Below are 27951 nucleotides of genomic sequence, written 5' to 3'. Positions count from 1 at the left end.
TGTGAGTCAATTAAACCTCTTTTCTTTTTAAATAACCCAGTCTCAGGTAGTTCTTTATAGCAGTGTGAAAACAGACTAATACAGACCGCCCCAAATAACATCTCCTTTATACTGTCCATTTCCTCAATATGTTCTGAAGTATTTTTCCTCCACAATTGCATTCACTTTTCCCCTCTAACTATAATACAGTTGACCCTTAAACAACATGGGTTTGAACAGTGCAGTTTTACTTATACACAGATTTTCCTCTGCTTCTGTCATCCGGAGAGGATAAGATTAACCCTACCTTTTCCTCTTCCCCCTCAGCCTACTCAACATGAAGACAACAAGGATAAAACCTTTATGATGATCCATTTCCACTTAATGTATAGTAAGTATATTTTCTCTAATTTATGATTTTCTGAATAACATTTTCTTTTCTCTTGTTTAACTTATTGTTAGTATATAGTATATAATAAATATAGCATACAAAATATGTGTTAATTGACTATGTCATTGGTAAGGCTTTTGGTTAACAGTAGGTAATTAGTAATTAAGTGCTTGGGGAGTCAAAAGTTATATACAATTTTCTACTGCATGAGGTGTCACCCCTAACCCCAATGTTGTTCAACTCTACCTTCCATTTCTGCACTTTGAAATGTTATTCTTTAAATTCCAGCATCAATGTCATGCCCTCTATGAAGTCTTCCTGAATTCTTCAGACAGAAGTGATTTCTCTTCTTCTGGAATTGCCTATTAATTCTTTATAATATTAATAATAAACTTCTATACATTTGTATAATGCTCAAATCAGTGGACACTTCCTGATTTAGATATTATTTAACCCGCATAGAATAGTTGACAATAGAAGCGACTTTCCATCCATTTTCTTCCTCTGACTTCTGAAACATTCTGGTTTTCTTACTACCTATATGGCTTCTCTTTCTCAGTCTTCTCAGTGAATGTATTCATTTCCTAGGGCTGCCTTTAAAACATACTACAAACTGGGTGACTTAAAACAACAAGAATTTATTATCTCAGAATTCTGGAGGTTAGAAGTTCAAAATGAAGGTGTTGGGAGGGCCATACTCCCTCTGAAGCCTTTAGGGGAGAATATCTCTTGCCTCTTTTAGCTTTTGGTAGCCTCAGGCATTCCTTATTCGGTGGCAGCATAACTCTAATCTCTGCCTCCATTTTCACGTGGCTGTCTTCCCTCTGTCACTGGTGTCCTTACAAGAAGAGAAACACACACAAAGAGAAAAACCTTGTGTCTGTTCCTCTTCTTATAAGGACACCGGTCATATTGGATTAGGTCTCATCCTAATCAACAATGATCTCTCATCCTAATTTGATTACATCTGCATAGGCCTGTTTTCAAATAAGGTCACATTCACAGGTACTGGGGTTAGGACTTGAACACGTCTTTTGGGGGGATACAATCCAACCCAAAACAGTAGTGTTTCCATTTCTTGCCTCTCCCTTAAATATTCGATTTCTTCAGGCTCCCTTCTCTCAGCAATTATTTAAATAATGAGGAAAACTAAAATTTGGCAGTGTCAAATATGTGAATCATAAAACAAGTGTAATACAAGAGTCCAAGGAGGATATTCGAGATACGGTCTTCTGATGTATTCTCCTTAAATGTGACTATTTTCCCTTAGCTTTTCCTTTAGAACCACACTAGAGGTGATGGAGCCTTCAAAAATATTTAACAAATGTTGCTTTTGAAGAAGAGAGTAAGAGTATTTAATAAGGTAACATTAGCAATGTGAACGTTATATGAGATAATCAGTGGTCCTCATCTTTGTTTCCTTCTTACAGAAAACAAGAGGAAATGATTTGTCCACTGGAAGGGTAATTTTTGTGGGCTGAATTGTACATTCTCAAAATTTCTGTGTTGAAACCCCAACCCCTAGTACATCAGAATGTAACTGTATTTGGAGGTAGGGCCTTGAAAAAGATAATTAAATTGAAATTTGGCTATTAAGGTGAACCCTAATGCAATATGTCTTATGATATCATCATAAGACAGGGAAATTTGGACATACCAAGAGACTCCAGGTATGTGTGCACCCAGAGAAAAGGCCATTTGAGAAAATGACCATCTGTAAACCAAGGGGAGAGGTTTTAGGAGGAACCAAACCTGCTGGCACCTTGATCTTGGACTTTCAGCCTCCAGAACTGTGAAAAAATACATTTCTGCTGTCTAAGCCACTCAGACTGTGGCATTTTTTATGGCAGTTTAGAGAACGAATACAGCAATTTTTAGTTACTGATTTAGTGAGTAGTGTGGTCCAGATGCTATTCTGGGTGCTGAGGATATAGGTTCCCTGTTGAGCTGATGTTCTAGGGGATGGAGAAAGGGAATAACAATAAATAAGTAAAATATATGTCAGATCAGACTAAGTGCTACAGAGAAAAAAAGTCAGAGAAATCATATAGAAAGTTGCAATTTTATAGTTATGAAGCCTTCATTGTGAGGCTGAAATTTTAGCAAATATCTGAATAAGATGAGGAGAGGCAGAGGATCCCAGGTTAAGGAAGTAGCAAGTTCAAAGATTCTGATTTGGGATTGTGCCTGACATGTTCAAGAGACAACATCAAAAAGCCAGTGGGGCTGAAATGTAGAGAGCCTGGGGGGAGAGTAACATGTCAGAGAGAATGGGGTGGAGGCGCTATGGAGCTACTGGGGACTAACTTGTAGAGAAAGCCAGTCCCCAGAGTGAAGTTAATACAAAAAGAAGGGTGAGCAGGCAAAATGGGGGAGGGTGTGGATGAGGGAGGGAGAGAGAAAGAGAGAGAGACACAGAGAGAAAGAAGCCAGTCTGAAAAGGCTACACACTGTATGATTTCACTATTTATAGGACATTCTGGAAAGGCAAAACTATGGAGGCAACAAATAAATCAGACATTACTGGGGTTTGGGGAGAGAGGAAGGTTGAACAGGTGAAGCACAAAGGATATTCTTTGTAAGTGATAAAACCATTCCACATGATACCATAATGGTGGGTACTCAACGCCATGCATTTATCAAAACCTATAGAACTTTACAGTACAGAGTGAACTTTAATGTATGAAAATTGTAAAAAAAAATTATTTCTGAGGTCAGAGGGTCACAGGGTGAAATACAGAACATGACTAAACAATTAACAATGTTACAAATGTATGATAAAACCTCACTGAAGGGACTGGCAGAAAAAGTTGCTAGCCTGAATAACTTTGGAAATGAGCAGAGATTGTAAGACTAAAGGGAAAAAGAACTGTATGTAAGCATGGTAATCTAGTTGATAAAGTCTCCCATGAGGGAACAGGTTAACAATTCTGAAACCATCATACCTCTAATCTGGAACTGAAGAATTAAGTAAATGGAATGTGGTTAGCAGGAGCCAGGTTTCTCACTGTTGAAGTGAGAGCTTACAGGAAAGCATGGGGAGAAGGCAAGAATTATTCATACGGTTATGGATTAGAGTTAGAGACATCAGTATGAACTCACGCTTACATTATTATAGGTACAGATATTTACATATAGAAATATTTATAGATATGTATATATTCAGGAGTTAGCTACACACACACACACACACACACATTTTGCTCTGTCTGCTGAAGAGGTCAAGATACAAGGATACACCTAACAAGTCAGATCTTTGTTTCTAATACTATTTGTTCCAATAAAAGGAACCAGGGATCCTTGGAGAGATGGCTGATTCTCAGGAAACATACAATATGAGTCTGGAGCATGTTGTAGTTTCTTAAAAGAAAGAAGTACTTAATACCCACAATGATGGAGCACATCAAAGGGAGACTAGAGCCAATATAAGCAGTTCCTAATGGCCTAAGCTAGAACAATTTGAGCAATAAGATAAATAAGGTAGCAATGGATTATAATTCAGGTATATATACAATAAATATTCCTGTCTACACTGACATAAATAAACGGTTGAGTAAGTAAACAAATAGGGAAAAAGATACATCTTCTGTGGGGGAGAATTTCAACTAATTTGTGAAGCTCTTCCATCTTCAAGGAGGTGGAACATAACTCCTAATCCGTGAGCATGGACCGTGCATAGTGATTTCCTTCCAAAGAGTACCGTATGGAAAGCAGAAAAGAGAGTAACTTTAAAGGGTGAAACCTGATAAACACTACCTCAGCCAGGTGATCAAGGTCAATATTAAAGTAGCAAGTCATGTTGATAGTATGTAGTCTTGTATGATGTAATGGAAATTACACTCCTGTGGTCTTCCTCTGCATGTAACAAACATCCACACTGTAATCCTGAGAAAAGCATTAAGCAAATCACAATTGAGGGGCACTGTACAAAATACCAGTACTTCTTTTTTTTTTTTTTTTTTTTTTTTTGTGTGAGACGGAGTCTCGCTCTGTCGCCCAGGCTGGAGTGCAGTGGCGCGATCTCGGCTCACTGCAAGCTCCGCCTCCTGGGCCCACGCCACTCTCCCGCCTCAGCCTCCCGAGTAGCTGGGACCACAGGTGCCCACCACCACACCCGGCTAATTTTTTGTATTTTTAGTAGAGACGGGGTTTCACCGTGTTAGCCAGGATGGTCTCGATCTCCTGACCTTGTGATCCGCCCGCCTCAGCCTCCCAAAGTGCTGGGATTACAGGCGTGAGCCACCGCGCCCGGCTCCCAGTACTTCTTAAAACTGTCAAGGCCATCAAAAACAAGAAAAGTCTGAGAAGTTGTCGTAGCCAAGAGCAGTCTAAGGCAACATGCTGACTGCAAGTAATGCAGCATCCTGGTTGGGATACTGGAACAGAAAAACAGTGTGAGGTTAATAACTAATAAAATATGAATAAAGTATGGACATCAATTAAAAATTATGTACCAATATTGGTTCACTGATTATGACCAATGCACCTTACTTACATAGGGTGGAAATAATAGGGGAGATTGGGTGTGAAGTATGTGGGAATTCTACTATCTTTATCACTTTTCTGAACATCTAAATCTTTCAAAATAAATAAAAAGTTTATTTAAAAAAAATCCCATTCCAAGTTTTACCCCATTCCAGTTAAATCAGAATTTCTAAGGTGTGAGAAGGGATCAGTATTTTTTAAACACCTCAAGTGCTGTCAATGTGCAGCACTGGAAATTTCTGCAGTAGAAGTCCCTGACCTGTGGTGGCTGTTATATTTTGGTACTCCTTAATTCATACAAAGTGTCCTGAGCTAAATGAAAGTGTTGCGTGTTGCCTCCATTTTGTACCTATGTGAAGTCAAAATTTTAATTATGAGCATGATAAAAATAAAGTACTAGAACATGTTGCCCATTTGAGCACCACTTGATGTTACAATATTGGATATTGAGCTCCTAACTGACAAATGTATCAAGCATATAATTACAAGCACTAGTACATCTTAAAATGTCTCTTGTAATTTTCCTCCAATTGAAATGAAAAAAAGAAAAAAAGGATATGACACGCACACCCTTTCCTCTGACTGACCCTATGCTGTCAGATCCCACATTAACATGCTTTAGTGGATTCCACCACGATTCATTTTTTTCTGCCATTTTTGACCTGGTTTGTGCTCCAGGAGGCTGACTTTATGGACTATAATCCTCAGACCTCCTTGCTCTGATTTCCAGTTAGGTTTAGGCAAGATGGAGGAGACAGGTATCATAGTTTTAACCCAAGTCTTTCCCTTCTTCATCGTGGTTCCGGCAGTGGCTGAGTTTCTTGCAACTCCAGCTCCCATCCCTTCTGGCTCATACTTGGCTCTGGAAACACAGTTGCCTCTCTCACCCCTTCAAACTAAGAGGGAGTAATGGTTTCTTGCTGTTGTTCATATCTCTGTAAATCGTCTCTTTACTGAAATATTTTAACTTTTTGAGGGTGTCATCTGTTTCCTGATAGACTTTCTGACTGATGCAATTAGTCTGTTATTGTCAATTCTCCGGAAATGGTGACCCTTTCTCCCCCACCCCTTTTTAAGCCAAGATAACATTTTGCCTACTTTTTTTGTCCTTAAAAAGTTCTTTGTTTTGTGAAACAATGTTGATAGTAGCGAACATTATTTTCCCTAAGTCCTTATTTGGCAAAAGTAAGAGCTGGCAAACATGCTGGTTCCCCACATATTTTTGAAATTTCATTTTCAAAATCTGGAGTCTGGGAACCATTGACCTAAGTGAAAATTCAACTTTGAAACATTAAGGGAATTCAGCTATAATTCACTTCACCACAAGAATCTTACAAATCTGATGAAAGTTGCCAATGGCTGTCACAGTAGACACCCAAGTTACCAGGGTTCAGTTGTTTGCATAACATATTGTCCCACTCCTGGTGAAGAGGGAAATAGTATCTGGGGAAAATAGGAGGATCGATAAAAATTAAAGTGGTTATTTTTGTATCCACTGACACAGAAGGAGATTTTACAGCACACTATGTTTTGAGTCTCAAAAACACACATGAGTATTGCATTTCACTGGAGATCTGGTGGGGGAAGGGATGGAGAGGAGGAAAAGAGTGCATCTGAAAGTTTTAGCAAGAAGTTGAAAGGACTCTTCAATGAAGTATGGATGCAATGTGACTGTGACTTAGAACTTCCATGTTCTCAGATCCAGAACTGTTAACATTTATACTAGTCTAAGTCTTTTTTTCTTTTTTTTTTTTTAATTAATTTATTATTATTATACTTTAAGTTGTAGGGTACATGTGCATAACGTGCAGGTTTGTTACATATGTATACTTGTGCCATGTTGCTGTGCTGCACCCATCAACTCGTTATTTACATCAGGTATAACTCCCAATGCAATCCCTCCCCCCTCCCCCCTCCCCATGATAGGCCCTGGTGTGTGACGTTCCCCTTCCTGAGTCCAAGTGATCTCATTGTTCAGTTCCCACCTATGAGTGAGAACATGCGGTGTTTGGTTTTCTGTTCTTGTGAAAGTTTGCTAAGAATGATGGTTTCCAGCTGCATCCATGTCCCTACAAAGGACTCAAACTCATCCTTTTTTATGGCTGCATAGTATTCCATGGTGTATATGTGCCACATTTTCTTAATCCAATCTGTCACTGATGGACATTTGGGTTGATTCCAAGTCTTTGCTATTGTGAATAGTGCTGCAATAAACATACGTGTGCATGTGTCTTTATAGCAGCATAATTTATAATCCTTTGGGTATATACCCAGTAATGGGATGGCTGGGTCATATGGTACATCTAGTTCTAGATCCTTGAGGAATCGCCATACTGTTTTCCATAATAGTTGAACTAGTTTACAATCCCACCAACAGTGTAAAAGTGTTCCTATTTCTCCACATCCTCTCCAGCACCTGTTGTTTCCTGACTTTTTAATGATTGCCATTCTAACTGGTGTGAGATGGTATCTCATTGTGGTTTTGATTTGCATTTCTCTGATGGCCAGTGATGATGAGCATTTTTTCAAACAAATGGAAGAACATACCATGCTCATGGATAGGAAGAATCAATATCGTGAAAATGGCCATACTGCCCAAGGTAATTTATAGATTCAATGCCATCCCCATCAAGCTACCAATGAGTTTCTTCACAGAATTGGAAAAAACTGCTTTAAAGTTCATATGGAACCAAAAAAGAGCCCGCATCTCCAAGACAATCCTAAGTCAAAAGAACAAAGCTGGAGGCATCACGCTACCTGACTTCAAACTATACTACAAGGCTACAGTAACCAAAACAGCATGGTACTGGTACCAAAACAGAGATATAGACCAATGGAACAGAACAGAGTCCTCAGAAATAATACCGCACATCTACAGCCATTTGATCTTTGACAAACCTGAGAGAAACAAGAAATGGGGAAAGGATTCCCTATTTAATAAATGGTGCTGGGAAAATTGGCTAGCCATAAGTAGAAAGCTGAAACTGGATCCTTTCCTTACACCTTATACGAAAATTAATTCAAGATGGATTAGAGACTTAAATGTTAGACCTAATACCATAAAAATCCTAGAGGAAAACCTAGGTAGTACCATTCAGGACATAGGCATGGGCAAAGACTTCATGTCTAAAACACCAAAAGCAACGGCAGCAAAAGCCAAAATTGACAAATGGGATCTCATTAAACTAAAGAGCTTCTGCACAGCAAAAGACACTACCATCAGAGTGAACAGGCAACCTACAGAATGGGAGAAAATTTTTGCAATCTACTCATCTGACAAAGGGCTAATATCCAGAACCTACAAAGAACTCAAACAAATTTACAAGAAAAAAACAAACAACCCCATCAAAAAGTGGGCAAAGGATATGAACAGACATTTCTCAAAAGAAGACATTCATACAGTCTTTTTTTCTTATAAATGATTACAAAAGCTCATTAAGCAACACAGACTGGGTACTTGTGTGTGTGTGTGTGTGTGTGTGTTTTGCCTCCAAATTCTAGTTTATTTTTAATTGACAAATAGGAATTGTATAAATTTATGGGGTACAATATGATATTCTGACACATATATACTCTGTGGAATGATCAAATCAGGCTAATTAGCATTATCAATCTTTTCAAATATTTATCATTTCTTTGTGGTGAGAACACTTAAAATCCTCTCTTAGAGATTTTGAAATATACAATATATTATTATTACAGTCAGTATGCTGTCCAATAGAACACCAGAACTTATTCCTAACTGACACTTCATATCAGTTGAACAACATCTCTCCTTTCCCTGTCCACACTCTCACCCACTGCCAGCCTTTGGTAACCACCTTTTTACTCTCTCTTTCTGTGAGTTTGACTTTTTAAGATTCCACATAAAAGTAGGGTATTTGTCAAGCCATGCCTGGCTTATTTCTTTTTTTTTTTTTTTGAGACTGAGTCTTGCTCTATCGCCCAGGCTGGAGTGCAGTGGCACAATCTCGGCTCACTGCAACCTCTGCCTCCTGGGTTCAAGCGATGCTCCTGCTTCAGCCTCCCAAATAGCTGGGATTACAGGCGCCTGCCACCACGCCTGGTTAATTTTTGTATTTTTAGTAGAGATGGGATTTCACCAGCTTGGCCAGGCTGGTCTCGAACTCCTGACGTCAAGTGATCTGTCCGCCTCAGCCTCCCAAAATGCTGGGATTACAGGTGTGAGCCACCATGCCCGACCGCTTATTTCACTTAACATAATGCCCTCTAGGTTCATTCATATTGTCCCAAATGACAGATTTTTTTTTTTAATGCTGAAGAGTAGTCCATTGTGTGAGTGTATATATATAAATATATATATAACATATATATATATACACACACACACACACACATATACACAACATTGAAAAAAATCCATTCATTTGTTGATGAACACTGAGGTTGTTTCCATATCTTGGCTACTGTGAATAATGCTGCAATGAGCATGGGAGTGCAGACATCTCTTTAACATATGATTTCAATTCTTTTGCATATACCCAGAAGTAAAATTGCTAGATCATATGGTAAATCTATTTTTATTTTTTTAAAACTTCATACTGTTTTTCAAAATAGCTGCACTTAATTGTAATACCACCAACAGTGTATAAGAGTTCCTTCTCCACGTACTTGCTAATATTTATCTTTCATATTTTTGATAATAGCTGATCTAACAGTCGTGAGGTGATATCCCATTGTAGTTTTAATATGCATTTCTCTGATAATTAGAAATGTTGAGCATTTTAGTAAATGTATGTGTTGGCCATTGTATGTCTTCTCCTGAGAAATGTCTATTGAAATTCTTTGCCAGTTTTTTCACTGGGTTATTTGTTTTCTTGTTATTGAGTAGTTTGAGTTTCTTGTATATTTTAGATATTAGCCTCTTATCCAATGTATGATTTACAAATACTTTTCCCCAGTTTGTGGGTTGTTTCTTTACTCTGTTGAGATATTCTTTTGTTGTGCAGAGCTTTTCAGTTTGATGCAATCCCATCTGTCTATTTTTGCTTTTATTGCCTGTGTTTTTGGGATCATAGCCAACAAATCATTCCCCAGATCAATGTTGTGTTTCCCTAGGTTTTCTTCTAGTAGTTTTAGAGTTTCAGGTCCTATGTTTAAATCTTTAATCCATTTTGAGTTGATTCTTCTATAAGGGATAAGGTAATGGTCCATTTTGATTCTTCTTCATGTGGATATCCAGTTTTCACAGTATGATTTATTGAAGAGATGTCCTTTCCCCATTGTGTGTGCTTGGTATCTTCATTAAAAATCAACTGATTGTAGATGTATAGGTTTATTCCTGAGTTCTCTGTCCCATTCTGTTGGTCTATGTGTCTGTTTGTATGCCAGTACCATGTCGTTTTGATTACTGTAATTTTGCAATATATTTTGAAATCTGGTAGTGTGATGCCTCTGGCTTTGACTTTGTTCTTTCTGGTCAAGATTGCTTTGGCTATTTGGGGTCTTTGTGACTTCATACAAATTTTAGAATTTTTAAAAATTTCTGTGAAGAATGACATTAGAATTTTGGTAGGGATTGCAATGACTCTGTAGATTGCTTTGGGTAATATGAATGTTTACAAAATGTAAATTATTCCACTCCATGACACACAATATCTTTCCATTTATTTGTATAATTTTCTTTTTTTTTTTTTTTTTTTTTTTTTTTGAGACGGAGTCTCGCTGTGTCTCCCAGGCTGGAGTGCAGTGGCGCGATCTCCGCTCACTGCAAGCTCCGCCTCCTGGGTTCACGCCATTCTCCCGCCTCAGCCTCCGAGTAGCTGGGACTACAGGCGCCCGCCACCACGCCCGGCTAATTTTTTGTATTTTTAGTAGAGACGGGGTTTCACCGTGTTAGCCAGGATGGTCTTGATCTCCTGACCTTGTGATCCGCCCGTCTCGGCCTCCCAAAGTGCTGGGATTACAGGCTTGAGCCACCGCGCCCGGCTATTTGTATAATTTTCAATTTATTTCATCAATGTTTTATAGTTTTTGGTACACAGATCTTCCACTTCTTTGGTTAAATTACTCCTAAGTATTTTATTTTATTTTATTTTTGATACTAATGTAAATGGGATTGTTTTCCTAGTTTCTTTTTCAGTTAGTTTATGGTTTGTCTATAGGAATGCTACTGATTTTTGTAGGTTAATTTTGTATCTTGCAACTTTACTGAGTTAGTTTATGAGTTTTATTAATTTTTTTGGTTAAGTCTTTAGGATTTTCCATCTATAAGATCATGTCATCAGCAAAAAGAGATAATTTTACTTCTTTCCAATTTGGATGCCTTTTACTTCTTTCTCTTGCCTAATTGCTCTGGCTAGGACTTCCCGTGCTATGTTGCATAGGAGTGGTGAGAGTGGATATCCTTGCCCTGTTTCTGATCTTAGAGAAAAGCCTTCAACTTTCACAATTGATTGTGACATTAGCTATGGGTTTGCTGTGTATGGCCTTTATTGTGTTGAGGAACATTCTTTCTACTCTGAATTTGTTGAGCGTTTTCATTATGAAAGGATGTTTAATTCTGTCAAGCCCTTTTCTGCATCTCTTATGATGATCATACGTTTTTTGTCCTTCATTCTGTGGGCATTTTTGTTTATTGATGTTTTCAATTGAATGTGTTTTATAATGTCAAGTACATCAAATTTAGAACTGAAAGAAAATTTTTACAGTATCTTATGCTTGGACAAGGTACAAGAAACAGGGCATATGTTATCACAGTTTAGTCTCCTTGACTTTAAAATTCTTCTGTGTTAGGAATATAAGATCCTTCTTTGTTATGTTATATTTAATATTGAGTGCAAAGGCATTAACGCATGATTGTTTTTAAAATTTTTATCTGTTTAAAAACTTGCTTTGTTTTTATTCTCATTACTTTCTGTTTTCTGAATTTAGCTTAAGAAAAACACAGAGCAATCTTTTCAAATTTATTTTTTCCTTTGTATACATTTAAAAGGGAGTTTTAAAAGGGTTGGATAGCTTGGTCATAAAGAGGAGATTTTCTTTACCATTACAATCCAAACACAAGCTGTTGTCCACATGGCATGGAATAATTAGAGAACTCAATAATTCTCTTTCTCTTTACATTTCTACTACTTAAACAAAATAATAGAAACTGATTTATTTCTTCCTTTATCTGGTGATGGAAACCACTCTATGGAAAACCTGGGAATGGTCAGCACTATGTTTTCCACTATGTGGAAGTAACGGGAAATGAAACTGACTTATATGAAGAAGAAGAGACAAGAGATGGAGAAGATTACTGGTGATTTTAGGGTTCCCGAAGACCATCTACATGTGTCCTATTCCTGTTGCTTGACTGTTGACATTTTTCTGATTCCAGGAAATAAAAATTCTCCTTTTTGGCAAAGCTATTATTTTGGGTGGGATTCTGTAAGGTGCAAGTGGCAAAAAATGTAGCTACAATTAGTTTAAGTAAAAAGAGGGAATTAAGGAGAGATCCTTAGGTAACCCACAGAATTAAATGAATAGTTGATCAACTGAGCTTTAACAAGGCAGAAGCAGGCACTTTAGAAGGGACTCAGAACCTAGGGCCAAGACTTAGGTGCTGCTGCAGCACACTTCCCTCATGTGGCCTTTGCTACTTTTCTTTCTGGACACTGTGCCCTCTGCAGAGGAATACTTTGATTACCTTATGTGATTCCACCAGTACTTTCTTTTATTTATCCTGTAACCCTCATCTACTCATTGGCATTTTTATGTGCATTGCCACAGAAGGAGATGTTACAGCACACTGTGTTTTGAATCTCAAAAGCACAGACTGGGATTGAATTCAGGCTCTCAAGATTAAGAGAGCTATCCCACGTTAGCAGGAAAAGGAAGGCTAAAAGGGAAAAAAAGACAGCTGAGTTGGTACTGTGTCCAGAATTGGTGGATTCTTGGTCTCGCTGACTTCAAGAATGAAGCTGCAGACCCTCGTGGTGAGTGTTACAGTTCTTAAAGGTGGTGTGTCCAGAGTTTGTTCCTTCAGATGTTCAGATGTGTCTGGAGTTGCTTCCTTCTGGTGGGTTCGTGGTCTCACTGACTTCAGGAGTGAAGCTGCAGACCTTCACGGTGAGTGTTACAGCTCTTAAAGGTGGCACGTCTGGAGTTGTTCATTCCTTCTGGTGGGTTCATGGTCTCGCTGGCCTCAGGAGTGAAGCTGCAGACCTTCGCGGTGAGTGTTACAGTTCATAAAGGTGGCACATACGGGGTTATTCATTCCTCCCAGTGGGTTCGTGGTCTTGCTGGCTTCAGGAGTGAAGCTGCACACTTTTGCGCTGTTACAGCTCATAAAGGCAGCGCAGACCCAGAGAATGAGCAGCAGCAAGATTTACTGCAAAGAGCGAACCAACAATGCATGGAAGGGGACCGCAGCGGGTTGCTGCTGCCGGCTTGGGTGGCCTGCTTTTATTCCCTTATTTGGCCCCACCCACATCCTGCTGATTGGTGCATTTTGACAAAGTGCTGATTGGTGCCTTTACAAATCTTTGGCTAGACACAGAGTACTGATTGGTGCGTTTACAATCCTTTAGCTGGACACAAAAGTTCTCCAAGTCCCCTACCTGATTAGCTAAACACAGAGTGTTGATTGGTGTGTTTACAAACCTTTAGCTAGACACAGAGCACTGATTGGTGCATTTACAATCCTTTAGCTAGACAGAAAAGTTCTCCAAGTCCCCATCCAACCCAGAAGCCCAGCCAGCTTCACCTCTCAGTACCACTGGGAAAGGGGCTCTGCACCTAGTAGATGATACTATCACTAGGCAACACAGTAGGCATTTGTGTTTATTGTTTTAAATTGAATTTGCTTTATAATGTCAAGTACAGCCAATCTATAATTGAAACAAAAACTTTGAAGTACTCTGTGAAATTCATATCCCAGAACTGAACCCTCTGGGGGAGGAGCAATAGACACTCCCACTGCACCCAACCCTGGGTAACAGAGTGAGACCCTGTCTCACAAAAAACAAAACAAAACAAGACACTTATTTTAGAATTGTTTTAGATCTGAAGAAAAATGGCAAAGATAGTACAGAAAGTTCCCGTGTACTGTACACCCAGTTTCCCCTATTATTAACAATCTTACATTCTTTCTGTCACATTTCTGACAAATAGTAACATCTGCTTAAATAATTCCAGTGACTGGCAACCCAGTATGTCCTAAAGAGTCCCATTGTCAGATGATTTTAGAGCAGTGTGACTTGAGATGTGGTTCTAGGACCAGCAGCATCTGCACAACCTGGAATCCAGTTAGAAATGAAGAGTCTCAGACCCCAATCCAGACTTGAATCAGAATCTACATTCAACAGGATCTCCAGGTAATTTATGTGCACATCCAAATTTGAAAAGTATTGCTCTAGTGTTCATATATATGTACACACACACACACACGCACATATATATATATTTTTTCCCAAAAAATGGCAACCCAGGTCTTGCAATCACATTGCCCCATTCATTAATTCATCTGTGTATTCACAAAACATTTCTTAAGAGCATATATGCTAAGCACTGATTTAACTTGAAACTTTTTTAAAAGTAAGATCTTATTCCTACCCTAAAAAATTTCACATTCCAATTCTGCCATGTAAGAGGTAGTTGAATGAACAGGATAATTTTTGTTCAGAAAAGACAGGGCTAAGTTTGAAGAGCTGTCCCTGAGATACTAGCAAATGTGGGAAAATGCCACCATCTGTAGAAAACTATCACAACAGCTGAGACAATCACAGAGTAGAAAGAGCTACTCGTCTTTATTCCAGATAGGGCTAGGGGTGGAGAGAAAAGCCCTCTGCAACTCGGGTTAGTGTATTAGTCTGCTCTCTCATTGCCGTAAAGAAATACCTGAGACTAGGTAATTTATAGAGAAAAGAGGTTAAATTGGTTCATGGTTCTGCAGACTGTACAGGAAGCGTAGTGACTTCTGCTTCTGGGGAGGCCTCGGGAAGTTTCTAATCATGGCAGAAGGCAAATGAGGAGCAATCTGTTTCACATGGTGGGAGCAGGAACAAGATAGAGAAAGGGGAGATGCTACACACTTTTAAACCAGTAGGTGTTGTGAAAACTCACTCATTACACCAAGGACAGCAAAGTGCCATGAGAGATTTGCCCCCATGACCCAAACACCTCCCACACACTACCACAAGAACAGCACCAAGGGGATGGTGCTAAACCATTCAATAGAAACTGCCCCCATGATCCAATCACTTCCCTCCAGTCCCAACCTCCAACATTGGGGATTACAACTGGACATGAGATTTGGGCAGAGACACAAATCTAAACCCTATCAGGTAGCATGGGGCAGTATGTAGGAATAGCCGTTGTGATGAAGGTCCTCAGATCTGAAGCAGCTTCCTGGAGTTCCAACTTGCCTCAGCACGGTGTAGGAGCAGTAGACTAATTCCTGAGCCTGGCATAGTCATGTTGCTGGGCCTTCACCAAGGTGCCCAGAGCCCAGAGTGGTGCTGGAGAACACTTTTCAATGCACTTCAGCAGGGCACTGGGGGCCAGGAAGGAGAGTCATTGATCCTGAAGTGACCTTTGGCATGGATCCATGTGCATCAACCCTTGAAAAACAGACAGGATAAGGAGGGAGATGCCAAATTCAACAAATGACCAAATATCAGAATCTTTGCTTATTCTGGCCCTGCCTTCCTTCTGTCCCACGTCCCTTGCTTAAAATTAGATGTGAACTGAAGGAAAAGAAGTAGGAGCCTGAATTCATTAAGGTTGAGTTTCTATCATCTAGTAAAACAGGATATCATTGAAGAAATTAAGTTCAGTTGCATGAAAAAAATTAGGCCACACTTTCTGATCATTTGCTTATGCGACCTGAAATTTAAATTTTGTCTTCTACTTCAGACCGTGTTCTTATATGTGGCAGAGAACCTGGCTCCTAGCAGCTGCAGCTTGCAACTGCAAGTATTTGCCATCTGGAAGGAAAAAGCTCTTCACCTCCTTGACTCTTACAGCATGCTGCCCTCATCCAAGCTCCTGTTTGAAAAGCTTCAGAGAACAATCTTGACTGGCCTTTCTCTAATCGTGTTCTCACCCTATTTACCAATTACAGAGTTAGGAATGTGGGATACTATGATGGGTCCAGCTTGGAGCACTTGCAGTGTGGCCTCTGAAGCCAGTATGCTGTAACTGGTAGCTCCGCCTAGATCCATGTGCTTGGTGTCAGGAAAGGAACAGTTTCTCCACCAAAAGGGAATAAATACTTTGATCAGAGGTAGGGGAGGCGGGGAGTAGTCTGGTAAGAACACTGAATTGCATTATCTACCTTGTGTGCCTATACTTATAAAGGTTTCCTTTATGTCACATTGATATGATAAAAGCAAGAAACTAAAATTATGAACAAGATACTGACTAGGTATTTTATGACTCATTAGTTCAGAATTAGAACCTGGGCTCTGGAAAGAAAATAACACAGCCATTTCATTATAAATTTGTAAACTTTGCAGCAGTTTAACCATGAGAGTTGGCATATAGGTCAGGGAATAGGCCTGGTGGGTTTTGCTCTCAAATCCCATTATACTCCTGCAGAGAATAAAGTGCTCTGTGCTTTGTGAAAATTGGTTTGTAGTATGTGTGTACCAATTATCAGGATTGTCAGAAATGTTGGACACTTCCTTTGAGGTTCATAGGGACTTAAATCTGAAATACTTCTCTACAAAAACTTTACTTAGCTGCATAATTCTGAAATAGTTTTATTCTGGCCAACTGCTTATTTATAACAGCCTTTTCAGGTAATATTCTAGGAGTTATTTCCCAAGATTTATTCTCTTTACTTTATTTCTCATGATATTCTTTCAGGTACAAGGAAATAATAATTGATTTGGCTTATGTATACAATTTGGAGAACTTTGTAGTTTTTCTTACACTGTGTTGCTCATTTATGAGAAATAAGCAAATAGATAAAAAAATACGGATACTGCATGAAGTACTGAAAAAAATGTAAAAAATTTCCTCGGGGAAGTCATATTTTAGTCCATGTTCTGTTGTTAATTTTAATCTCGGGGTTAAGTAATTTTTGCTCTTGGTATGAAATTATTAACAATCCAATTGACTTGCCTTTCAACTCTAAACAGCTTCTTGATCACGGTGTAAATAGCTGCTATGAATTTCACTGCTGTTACGTAGCTTTTCAGACAGTCAAGGAAATATGATTCTGCCATATTCATGCCAGCAGATTTCAAAGGGCAAGGAAAAGTGTTTCAACAGATTAGGAGTCTAAATGAGTTACAGGTTGAGCAACTGGCCAGTGAAGAGCCACCAACAGTAACCGGGCAGCCCCAGGCCTGCAGGAGAATCTGAAAGGTTCTAGTTCCCAGGAAGAGCTTCCAAAGAACACATGGTCTTACACAGATATTTTCAAATAACTCTTTTCCTCCCAATTATTTTAGCAAACATATGATTGTTGTAGATAAATTAGAAAAGTAAATATAAACAGGAAAATAAATGTATCCATTATCCCATAATCTGAAGATAGTCTTTGATAACATTTTGGTGTATAGCTCATCATTTTTTCTTATGCATATATGTTTTAAAATCCATTGAGATTGTGCTGAACATATAATTCCTATAATGCATGTTCTATGGTAATTTAGAATAAAAATCCCTTTGGTATGTGAATTTAAAACAATATTATAGGCATATAATCATTGTGAAGTATCTATTCTTCAATCACTTTTTTGTTCTTTTTAGTTATACAAATGGAAAACAGTAAAATTTGCCTTTTACACTTGAGTCCAATATACATTATTTGAGCAATTTGTACATCTAAGATACTGTCATAAATACTTTAGGAAATAATGAAACAAACAACTTTAATAAGACATAACATTTGCCCTCAGGGCATTTATATAGGGATATGCATAAGCAGTCGTTAGATGAATCAGATAATGTTTCATGATAAAATGGAAACCAAATAAATTTATAAATGATCATAGACCATAGATAGCTTAGTCCCAATTTGGGAGATTACAAGGAATATTTTGTTGGATCTTGACATATTGGCTAGGATCTCAGCCAGCAGATAATGGTGGTGGGTGATGGTTGAGGGAGGGATGTTGTGGAATGAAGGAATAACATTCAGGATGACATAGCATGAACAAAATCAGAAAGTGAAAATAAATGCAAAGATGCTTTTAAGTAAATGTGAGTTCTTTCCTGAAGTGGAAGAAAACACTGGTAAATTAAGCTGACAATATACTGAGAAAGAATTTCAGTGCCAGACTTAGTTTAAACTTTATCCTGTAGGCAGTGCAGAGACACAGATGCTGTTGAGCAAGTCCGTAAAATGGTCAAGGCTTTACCTTAAGAATATTTTATGAAACCTTAAATTCCTAGAAGGAATGACAAAGCCATTTTTTTGTGTGTAGGTAAGTGTTCATATAATTATTCTCTAAACATCTCATATTTATTTTTTAATATAAATTATAGATACAGTTTCATTTTTACTTTTGTACCCCAAGAATACCTTCTTAGAACTTCTTAGAAAAACATAAGGATAGCCTGAAGTATTTTAATGTCTAAGCCTTCTTGTTATTAGTATTTGTTTTTCTCAATTTGTGGCTTGACAATAGAGTGTTTATTTGTTCTGTATGTATTTGTTCCTCTTGTCTTTCTTTCATAAAATGCCCCTTTCATTCAAAAAGCATTTATGGAGCAACTATATTAGTAAAATATAGTATTGTATAATGAGCACTATAAAAACTGTGTGTCTTGGAGAATTTGGGTTAAATTATCTGGCTGGGCCTGGAGATAGCACTTTAGTAAGAGATATTTTGAATATCATGAAATTTAAAGAAAAAATTGCTAGCACTTAAGATAGTCAACTTCGTTAGTTGATATTAATTATCCTGTTAATTAAGCATTTTGAAACTCAGATTTTCCTTATTTGTTCTTCAATTTCCTTTCTAAAATTTTAAAGTACTTTTCTTTTATTGCTTATTAACTATTTGGTTTAACTTTAAATTGCTAAAACTTTTTGAGGAATGAAATGTATTCTATGGTTACCATTGCATTTAATGTGTAAAATTGATTTTAGGCTTTCGTTAAGTCAACTTTTATACCCGAGGTTTAAAACTTTCCATTTCTGGCCGGGTGCAGTGGCTCACACCGGTAATCCCAGCACTTTGAGAGGCTGAGGCGGGCGGATCACGAGGTCAGAAGATTGAGACCATCCTGGCTAACATGGTGAAACCCCGTCTCTATTAAAAATACAAAAAAATTAGCGAGGCATGGTGGCACACACCTGTAATCCCACCTACCTGGGAGGCTGAGGCAGGAGAATCACTTGAACCCAGGAGGTGGAGGTTGCAGTGAGCCGAGATTGCGCCACTGCACTCAAGCCTGGGTGAAAGAATGAGACTCCGTCTCAAAAAAAAAAACAAACAAAAAACCACTTTCCATTGCTAAATGTGTTTCCAGCTCAGGCAGAGATACTGGTTGCCATTTACTCAAATAAGCAGGCCTACTAATTATCTGCAAATGTCATGTCAAGTGACCCCCAAAATTAAACAGCTTTATGTAAAAGGTTTTCTCTTCTAATGTTTACTTTGGTCTCAGAATCCATTATTTAATTAAACAGCTATATTGTTTATCCAGCAAATGCAACTCAGTACGTAAGAAGGCATTTACTTAAATCTAAGCATATACTTGAATTTTTATTACTATTAATTGTATTGGTGAATTCTTTTGTACCATACCATAACACCTTTCAAGTTTGCAAATACAGCTCTTTTGCTGTTAGCTGTAAGTGCCTCTGTACCCATTTCATAAAGACTCATCACCTGTTCTGAGACCTTGATTTTGCCACCCCATCACCCTTTTCCCTTCCAAAGGCAAGGGCAAATCAGAGCAATTGTAGCAACACAAAATCGCAAAAGAAAGACAAAGCTTCATGGTTCTCTTTAGACCATACTAACCGAGTAGTCTCAAATCTCTCTCATGAAATTTTAATGTTTTGAGTAATCTCCCACGGTTTTTAGATGGTAATAGTAAATGTCCTTTTACCTCTACCAGTTTGTTCCAGACTTCTTTGATATTACAAATGGGATACAGTGTATAAAGCTGGTCAAAGTCAAGAAAACTTTGGTAAATACTCCTGTAACTATAGATACTAGTGGTTCCTACAGGGCACTGGTACTCCAGACCTGAAAGATTTATACACAATCAATCTGAAAGTCAGGGCAGAGCAAATGCACCATAAGCTGTGAAGCTACTTAGTGGTTCTTTGCTTAACTGAGCTGGTGAATGTCAGGGCATGTATATATATGTTTAAGTGATAATCTGCATCAGCTAGTTTTCCTGCTTCAGATTTGCCAGTTCACCCTGACCATCTTGAAAATAAGTTGTCTCTGATCTCTGTCTGTATGTTACTTCTCTCCCCTTACCAATGGAGAACACATGTGGGCAAAGTAAGTAAAGCAATCACCACCTTTGGAGGGAAAAATTGGTCCTGTTCTATGGAGGGTGAATCAACTCTATTGCGGATAGTCAGTAACATTTTTACTCTCTAACTCATCATTTACACCCCAAATCTTTTTATATAAATGCTCTGAAGTTGTAGCTTCGAATAATAGTCTTTGATGTGTCTTAATCACCATCATTCCAGTCTAACTCGTCTCCCATCCAATCCCATCCTATGACATCCCTGATGAACATAATTTAGCCTGTATTTAAAAATATCTATTATGAAGAGTGTAAAGGTAAACTGAGGCTGGAGCCAAACCGGGAACGAAGACATAAGGCAAACGGCAGTGAGAATAGCCTTTATTAGGGCTTGCGGGCGAGGTTCCTCAGTCCAAAGGTGCAGGCCGAGGAAGTCGCGCTGAGGGAGGAGGGTAGGGTCTTCTTACAGCCTGAGCGGTAGGGAAGCTGGTTGTGCAAACAGGGCCTGGGGAGTCTTGAAACTACTAGGGCAGGAGTTGAGTAAGGGTCACGAGGAAGGGGTCTTTGGAAACTGTTAACTGAAACTGCTGTTTACAAACTTGTGGAATGCAGGTGAGCTGCAGGTCATGCGGGAGTGTGGTTGCCCAGCCAGAACCCTGACGCATGTAAGTCTGCGGGTGTGTACAAGGGTGAAGGGAGTCTTTAACAAAAGGCCTGCTATGCCGGGTAACGCCGCCATGTTGGGTCTAGATTCCTGCCTAACAAAGAGTGCATTGTCTTACCAGAAAGCCCATTCCACTTCCAATAGTTGTGAGAATTAGAAAGTTATTCCTCAGATTTCGTTTAAACCTGGCTCCCTATTCATTCCACTCACTGACATTAGTTCAGTTTACAGGAGCTACATAGAATAGTCTACCATATTTTCCTCATTACCATCTTTCCAATATGTGAAGTGAACTATAATTCTTGCCTTCCTCCTAAATGTAGTTTTCTCCAATTTCATTTGGTGTGCCTATTAAAATGCAGAATCCTGTTTCCTCACCTGCAGAGGTTTTTGTTGATTGGGTTTCTGGTAGGCCTAGGATTTCTGTCTGTTTTGCAGTGTGATCTGTTTACATCTGAGTAGTTTTATCAGCCTGTTTCTTGTCTGTGGAATTTTGGAGCTCCAATAGCTTTCTTTTGTCTCGTACTTTATCCTTTAAATTTCAAGGTGGCAGTATTTCCACTGGTAAAAAATTCTCCAGAATCTTGTAGTTTTCCTGTGTGTATTAGAGAAATTCACCGCAGAAGAAAAGAAGCTTGTTTATAGATTTTTCCTAGATAATCTTGTCTCTATCTTGGGGGTCCAAGAAGGCCGAGGGGATCCATGGGTCACCTGTTTCATCTCTTTAAAGAGTCTTTTGTGTGACTGAATACTGATTTTTATCTTTCTGAGGTAATAGCAAAAGTGTTACCAACCACACTTTTGGCTTTTTCTCTACAACGCACTTTTCTGGCAATGAATCCTTAATTTCTGCTGAGAACATTTTAAGTCATCAAGTCCTGGCAACTTTTGGTTTCACTGTTCTTTCCCTAATTTTTATCTTTCCTTTTACATCTTACTATAATCAGCGAGAAACCAAAATGTGCCTTCAACACTGCTTGCAAATCTCCTCAGCTATATGCCCAGTTTCATTGTTTACAAATTCTGCTTTCCACATAACTGCAGGACACAATTCTGCCAAGCTTTCTCTCACTATATAACAAGTATCACCCTTCCTCCAGTTTCCAATAACACGTTTCTCATTTCCATCTGAGTCCTCAGTAGCAGCCATCTCTCTCTCTCTTTCTTTCTTTCTCTCTCTCTCTCTCTTTCTTTCTCTCTCTCTCTTTTCCTTCCTTCCTTCTCTCTCTCTCCTTTCTTCCCTCCTCTCTCTCTCCCTTCCCTCCCTCCCCCCTTCCTTCCTTCCTTCCTTCCTTCCTTCCTTCCTTCCTTCCTTCCTTCCTTCCTTCCTTCCTTCCGGGTCTCACTTTTTCACCCAGGCTGGAGTGCAGTGGTGTGATCTCAGTCTACTGCAACCTCCACCTCCCAGGTTCAAGCAATTCTCCCACCTCAGTCTCCCAAGTATCTGGGACTACAGGTGCACACCACCACACCCTGCTAAGTTTTGTATTTTCAGTAGAGACAGGGTTTTGCCATGTTCCCAGGCTGGTCCCAAACTCCTGGGTTCAAGTGATCTGCCTGCCTAGGTTTCCTAAAGTGCTGGGATCACAGGTGTGAGCCACTGCATCTGGTCTCCAGCAGCCACTTTCATGTCCGTATTTCTACCAATAGCCTATTAATAATGACTTAGGTATTCTCCAGGGCAATATATATTTTCTCTACCTTGCTTCTCACTTCCTTCTGAAGAAGCAGAGTTGTTAACATCCATATTTCTACTAAAAGTCTGTTTAAGATAGCCTTCTATCTTTCTATCTAAGCAGACTTTTAGTAGAAATATGGATTCTAACAACTCTACTTCCTCAGAAGGAAGTGAGAAGGTCTTGATCTGTTGCCCAGGCTGGAGTACAGTGGTGTGATCACAGCTCACTGCTGTTAACCGAAACTGTTAACCGAAACTGCTATTTACAAACTTGTGGAATGCAGGTGAGCTGCAGGTCATGCGGGAGTGTGGTTGCCCAGCCGGAACTCTGACGCATGTAAGTCTGCGGGTGTGTACAAGGGTGAAGGGAGTCTTTAACAAAAGGCCTGCTATGCCGGGTAACGGAATTAAAGACACACACACACTGCAGCCTTGACTTATGAGTTTGAGCAATCCTCCCACCTCAGCCTCCCAAATAGCTAAGATTACAGGTCTGCCCTACCAAGCTTGGCTAATTTACAATTTTTTTTTTTTTTTTTTGAGATAGAGTCTCACTCTGTTGCCCAGGCTGGAGTGCAGTGGCGTGATCTTGGCTCACTGCAACCTCCACCTCCTGGGTTCACACCATTCTCCTGCCTCAGCCTCCTGAGTAGCTGGGACTACAGGGGCCCGCCACCACACCCAGCTAATTTTGTTTTTGTATTCTTAGTAGAGACGGGGTTTCACCATGTTAGCCAGAATGGTCTCAATCTCTTGACCTCGTGATCTGCCTGCCTCGGCCTCCCAAAGTGCTGAGATTACAGGCATGAGCCACAGTGCTCAGCCAAAAAAATGTTTTTTAAATATAGGGTCTTGCTATGATGTCCAGGCTGGTCTTGAACTCCTGGCCTTAAGTGATGCTCCTGCCTTGGACTCCCAAGGTGTTGGGATTACAGGAGTGAGCCACCATGCCTGGACTTAACCAGTTTGCCCAGAGAATACCCACCAGTAGTGCCTGTAGCTGTAGCATTTACCCCAAGATAACTTTGCCAAGTAATATGCTTTTATTATTATTTTTGCATCCCTCCAGTATATTGACTTCAGAAACAAAAGACATCATTCTATTTATCACATTCTGTTTTTAGTAGTGGTATTTCCATTTACAAAATACAGTCATTCTCAATCCCTGAAAATGTCAAATCCTAGAAAATGTAGCAGTCCTATGGATGATGTTAACATTATTATTGAAGAGTTGTTTGCCAAGACCACCAGCTTGGTCGGGGAGACCCTAATCCAGCGGCGCTAGAGGAATTAAAGACACACACACAGAAATGTCGCATGTGGAGTGGGAAAGTGGGGGTCTCACAGCCTTCAGAGCTGAGAGCCTCGAACAGAGATTTACCCACATATTTATTGACCGTAAGCCAGTGATAAGCATTGTTTCTATAGATTACAAATTAACTAAAAGTATTTCTTATGGGAAATAAAGGGATGGGCTGAAGTAAAGGGATGGGTTGGGCTAGTTATCTGCAGCATGAATATGTCCTTAAGGTACAGATCACTCATGCTATTGTTTGTGGTTTAAGAACCACCTTTAAGCGGTTTTCAGTCCTGGGTGGGCCCAGTGTTCCTTGCCCTCATTCCGGTAACCCACAACCTTCAGCGTGGGCGTCATGGCCATCACAAACATGTCACAGTGCTGCAGAGATTTTGCTTATGGCCAGTTTTGGGCCCAATTTATGGCCAGATTTGGGGGCCTGTTCTCAATAGTTGTTGGCTGAAGATTCATTTGATTAACCTGATTTTTCCATAATAGATGATTCTGATGATTCAGATGACTCTGGTGTTAGCTCTGTTTAGAAATAACTCCAAGAACAGTTTTTATATTTTATTTTCACATTGAAAATCAGTCAGACTTGCTTCAGCCTCAAAGAATGTGTCTAATGTAAAATTAAATGAGTGCTGGCAGTGAGCTGCACTTTTTTGTCCTAAATGGAAAAAGGGTTAAGGCCTTTTGTCTGATTGTAAACCCTTAAAACAGCCATCTGACTGAAAGGCTTGACAGAACCAGGCCCACCATGATTATCTAGGATAATCTGTTTTATGTATAGTCAACTGATGATGGACTTTAATGACATCTAGCAACTCCTGGATTAGTGTTTGATTATGTAATTGGGGACTGCAGCCTAGCCGTATTGATACATCAAAAAGACTGTCACAGTGTCTTCTATCACTTATTCCATTAACCAAAGCTGCCACCTCACATAACACAATAATTTATTTTTACTTGGTCATTTAGGTTTTAAAGGGATTTATTCTCAGAGATATGTTAGGAACCAAAATAGAAATAGTTCTATATCATTGGCTCATTGAACACAATAGTTCTTGACTTAGCGGTTGCAACTTACAAGTTGTAAATTGTTTTTCCATGAGGAGTTAAAAGTTTCATGTACATTAAATATAAATTTCTTTTGGCTGGAAATGGCATTGGTACTATTTAAATAGTCTATTGCTGGCTGGGCATGGTGGCTCACACCTGTAATCCCAGCACTTTGGGAGGCTGAGGCGGGCAGATCAATTGACATCAGGAGTTTGAGACCAGCCTGGTCAACATTGTGAAACCCCGTCTCTACTAAAAATACAAAAATTACGTAGGTGTGGTGGTGGGTGCCTGTAATTCCAGCTACTCGGGAGGCTTTTATATGCAGTTTTGAATGCAAATTTTTAAGATTTGTGTGGTAATTAGACATATAATCATAGTTATAATTATTATTTTATTCTGAAAAACTTTCCAAAAGACATTTAGGGTATCATGGCCAAGTTGAGTCACTGTTTTATTTAAAACTACAGTCAGTTCAACCACAAGCTTTTCTGAGTGTCTACTGTAGTGGACATATGTGCTTTTGTTTGTCAACTTCCCCATCAGTAAAAGCACCCTAATTTTATTTTGGGGTTCCACTTTCTCCCTGCATTCAGCAATTTGGTTAGGTTGAAACTCACCCTCCTCGTATCCCCCATTTTCCAGGTCAGGTGACATACTTGGGCAGTCATCATATTCCAACTCACTGCCCACACGACTGGTGCAGGGATGGACCTGTAACCCACGTAAGTCAATGAATGAGACCCGGTTTGGTAGTTATTAAGGTATAGGTTGATTGCTTAACATTGTAAGAGTGGAAGAATAGGAAGGAAAGTCAAAGAGAAAAGAGTTAAGCTGGGAAGAAAAGGAGTCATTCAAATCATTATTTGTAAAGAGTTTCAAGAAGTGGCGTATCAACATTCTCAACTTAATAGTTGAGCAATGTTTATGTTTTTGAAACTAACAACTAAAATACTTGGATAAAATATTTCTCCTGATTTAAGTAACTATAATTTCAGTCATGATTCATTGTTCCCAGCAGGATCTGTATCTGTGTAAATGAGCATAGTATTGATTTTTTTTCAAAAGAGAGGATAGGTGATCTCATTAATTTCTTTTTCACATCAAAGCTTTCCTTTTAGGGTTTTTTTTTTTTTTTTTTTCCCCCCTTCTCTCAAGAGAATACTGAATGAGTCAGGGTGTTAATCTGCTTTGCTCTAGCAAATTCTATCTTCTTATTGTAGAGATGTTTTTCACTGTAGTAATAATTTGCTTAGCTGCTTGGTATTTACTTATGTATTCATTCACAGTTCTTTATCAGGCTTCAGGTATGTACCCAATATTGTGCCAGATGAAATGAGATTCAAAGGTGTCTCCTAGACTAGAATGTAAATTCTATAAGGACCCTCTCACTCGGAGCACAGTATTGGCACATTATCAAAAATCTATAGAGATGCATTTAGGATGCATTTCTGTAACAACGGTCACTTATGAGGTGCCATGCTTGCCCTTCAAGGATTGCCTGCAACTCAAACACAAGTTGAGGGTTTGAGCCTTTGTACTTGCTTCCTACAGGACAGTTATTCTTCAAAATGCCCAGGTTTAATGATATTTATTTTTATTTTTTATTATTTATTTACTTTTTTGAGACGGAGTCTCACTGTCACCAAGGCTGGAGTGCAGTGGTGCGATCTCGGTTCACTGCAACCTCTGCCTCCCGGGTTCAACTGATTCTCCTGCCTCAACCCTCCAAGTAGTTGAGATTACAGGTGTGCACCACCACACCCAGCTAATTTTTGTATTTTTAATGGAGATGGGGTTTCACCGTGTTGGTCAGGGTGGTCATGAACTCCTGGGCTCAAGTGGTCTGCCCGCTTCAGTCTCCCAAAGTGCTAGGATTACAGGCCTGAGCCACCATGCCCAGCGATACTTATTTTTAGTAGTTCACAATGAAATAATTAATTATATTTAGTGCCAATACAATTTTAAATAATGATGCTGGAATGACACCCAATACCACAGTAGACAATGATTTTGATCTCTATTAGTTTACTAGTTATAGTGGGTTAAATGGTGACTTCCCACCAAAAATGTCCACATCCTAATTCCCGTAACCTGTGAACATGACCTTATTTGGAAAAAGGGTCTTTGCAGATGTAACTAAGTTAAGAATCTTGAGATGAGACCATCCTGAATTATCTGGTTGGTCCCTAAACCCAATGACAAATGTCCTTTACAAGAGAAAGAAGAGAAGAAGGCACAGACAAAGAGGAGAAGGCATGTGAAGATGAAGGCAGAGACTGGAGTTATGTGGTCACAAGCCAAGGAATTCCTGAAGCCACCAGAGGCAAGGAAGGATTTTCCCCTAGAGCCTTGGGAGCCAGTACAGACCTGCTGAAACCTTGATTTTGGAATTTTAGTCTCCAAAGCAATGAGAGAATACATCTCTGTCTGAGTGTCAAGTTTGTGGTAATTTGTTACAGCAGACCTAGGAAACTAATGTGTTAGTTAGTACTGATTCTTTAATTAAAGACTCTTTTTGTATTGTTTTGTTTCCTAAATAATCTGGAGAAACCTACCTCAATTCTTGTCTCCATCCAATAGAGACACCTGTCTGTTTGTTGAGGTTTGGGGGAAATCCAAGGGTTAGTGTTTCTGCGTTATTTTTTGCCTACCACAGATAGTGGTGAAAGCCCATTTAGTACACAAATATGACATTTCTGAATAAAGTGACTTCAACAACTGGTCTGGAGCTCCAAGTGCTATTCAAAAAAGTGACATTGGTCCTGAGATGCGATTCCTATGAAGGAGAAGTTCCATTTGCGAAGTTACAGCAAGGTTCCTTCCATAACGCACAGCAGCTGGGCCAGGGAGCCGGGAGACCTTGCTTCTGGCCTACCCATCTGTGGGCTACTTCCCGTAACTCACTTTCCCTGTGTGCCTTGAATGCTTCCTCCTATGAGGCCATTAGTCAAATTAAGTAGAGGCCTTTAAAAATTAGCCATCCATCCAATCTAGAG

At 39.3% G+C, this 27951-nt stretch overlaps 1 long non-coding RNA gene across 1 annotated transcript; it reads left to right on the top strand.

Annotated features, from left to right (window-relative positions):
- The first annotated feature begins 306 nt into the window (after window positions 1-306).
- Window positions 307-27933, top strand: LOC112429609 (uncharacterized). The gene is made up of 3 exons (XR_011620064.1): window positions 307-370; window positions 25598-25677; window positions 27172-27933. It is a non-coding gene; the product is annotated as an uncharacterized lncRNA (long non-coding RNA).
- Window positions 27934-27951: the final 18 nt, after the last annotated feature.

This window comes from Macaca nemestrina, chromosome 1 (genome assembly GCF_043159975.1).
Source record: "Macaca nemestrina isolate mMacNem1 chromosome 1, mMacNem.hap1, whole genome shotgun sequence".
Lineage (NCBI taxonomy): Eukaryota > Metazoa > Chordata > Mammalia > Primates > Cercopithecidae > Macaca > Macaca nemestrina.
The sequence above is the reverse complement of the archived record's forward strand: the minus strand, read 5'-3'. Positions and strand labels throughout refer to the sequence as shown.